The sequence below is a fragment of the Palaemon carinicauda genome, chromosome 45 (genome assembly GCF_036898095.1).
Source record: "Palaemon carinicauda isolate YSFRI2023 chromosome 45, ASM3689809v2, whole genome shotgun sequence".
Classification (NCBI taxonomy): domain Eukaryota; kingdom Metazoa; phylum Arthropoda; class Malacostraca; order Decapoda; family Palaemonidae; genus Palaemon; species Palaemon carinicauda.
Window position 1 is genome coordinate 17759713 of NC_090769.1, and position 2500 is coordinate 17762212.

The following is a 2500-nucleotide window of genomic DNA, read 5'->3' on the forward strand; positions in this document are numbered from 1 at the left end:
GACGCAGAGCCTCGGTTCGATTTCGTCAGTCGTCTTTATCTTGAGATTTTAAATCAATACTTCTCCATTCATCATCTTCTACTTAACGCTTCATATTCCTCAGCCATGTAGGCCTGGGTCATCCAACTCATCTAGTGCCTTGTGGTGAACTAATCTCTCTTGGGGAGTACGAAGAGCATGCCCAAACATCTCCATCTACCCCTCACTATGATCTCATTCACTTAATGGAAATCGAGTATTCCCTCTACAAACCTAAACCTGTTGGATGTTGTTTTATTGCCATACCACGATTCATATCCATACAACAACAACTGATATATAGCCTGGTTTTTATATGTAATTTCAAGGCTTTTGATTTCCAAGTTTTACTTAACCTAGCCATTGTTTGATTTGCTTTTTTTCAATCTTTCATTAAACTCAAATTCTAAAAATCCTGTATTAGAGGTCATAGTTCCGAAATATTTAAATGATTCCACCTCATTAATCCTTTCTCCTTCCAAGGATATTTCGTCTTCCATTGCATATTCCCTTCTCATCATCTGTCTTTCTTCTATCCATATTGAGCCCAACCTCATGTGATATTTCATGCATTCTGTTAAGCAAGCTTTACAAGTCCTGTGGTGTTCTGCTAATAAGGTGGGCGTCATCAGCATACTCTAGGTCAGCTAATTTCCTGTTACCAGTGCAGTCCAGTCCCTCTCCACTGTATGATTGATATTTGATTTGGCCTAGAAAATAAACCATTTAGAGACCATGCTACTCTCTTTGCATTATTTCTATCTTCAGAATGTATACCTATGGTTGCAATATCCCTCAATAGAGCTCTAGCTAAAGTTAGTGCATGATGCAAATTATGGGGCATGAAGTTTAATCTAACAAGTATGATTGTAAGCAGGTCGAGGACAGTGGCTCCTCAATATTCAGAGTTTTGGATTGACGATGTCTCTAACTTATATACAACTCATTTAAATTTCTAGGTGTGATTCTTGTTTGCAATTTACCATTGAGAAAGACATTTGGTCTGCTTTATCTACAATTGCACAAACATTTTGTTATTGAGAAAGTCCTATAAGATTTTCAATGATCAGTTTGTCCTTGGAAAATGTTTTGATTAATTCATTCTGCTTTGTTTCGAGTATTGCTTTCCTTTCTGGTCTTCAGCAGCTGACTCTCATTTTAATTTGTGGGATAGAAACTTATTACTGAGCTGGATATTAATTTCTGGCACCATAAGTCTGGTAGTTCTTTATACATGTTACATAAGACTTTTTCCATAATCCTGAACATCCATTGCACTCAGATCTAACAGACTGTACCATCCTGTACGTATTACAAAGTATGAAGTTAAATCTAACAGCCATGCTTTTTCCATCATAAGGCTTAATAGTACACAGTGATGTTTTTCAACTATGACCAAATTGTGAAGGGATCTTCCTAATCATGCTGTTGAATCAGTGGAACTTCAGAGGTTCAAACATTTTGTAAATATTTTCGTGTTGAGCAGGTTGACTTAAGTCTCGTTGTATAGTTTATATATGTTAATGATCTTAAAATATTTCATATTCTTATTCATTACTTATTTATAGATTATTTGCTATTCCCTTATTTCTTCGTTGGAACCGTTGGGCTTCTAGCATTCTGCTTTTCCAAGTAGTGTTGTAGCTAGGATAATAATAAAAAGATTTTAAGCAAAAAAACCAAATATGTAAAACCATTGACCAAAAGAAACCCAGCACAATGTCTTTGTAAGAATAACAAAAGCGTAATATCCTTTCTTCCCAAGCAGTATAAAACACTCGTGGAATGTCCAGCAAAGGAGTTTTTTTTTTTTTTTTTTTTTTTTCCACAAGGCCTACATAATATCAACATTGGACATTCCTCGACGGTCGATTGCCTTTGTCAGAATCGTGGTATGCGAACGATGACAATACTTCACTAGTCTCGTTACGTTTATATTGGTCTCGGTTGTTTTCTGAAGTTTTCGCAAGACCCGTTCCTAAAATTTCTCATCCGAAACTTAATAGAAATGAACTATAAGGGATAGATAACATTTCTCTCTCTCTCTCTCTCTCTCTCTCTCTCTCTCTCTCTCTCTCTCTCTCTCTCTCTCTCTCTCGTATCTTTAAGGAAGATATACAGGTCACTGTTTGAGACGATCTTTCCTAAAGGACTCGGACGGATGAAATGAAGCTAGAAGCTTCAGAGGGAAAACTTATTTGTTACATTTTAAAGTCAGTGAAAATATCTGCTTAGGCCAAGAATAACGTGCATTGATCTACAGAGAACGATATGCAGCCAGAATGAAATTCATGAAACGAAGTGGAATAAAGAATTAAGAGATTAATAGCAATAATTTTATTTTATTAATTTTATTCAATCATTATTTTGCAAGGAAAAAGAAACTGCTATGATAACATCTTGTCCTTTCAAAGAATGTGAAGGGAAGAAGCTACTTCATTGGCAGGTTCCTGAAAAGACTTAGTTAAAAGATCAGCCCATT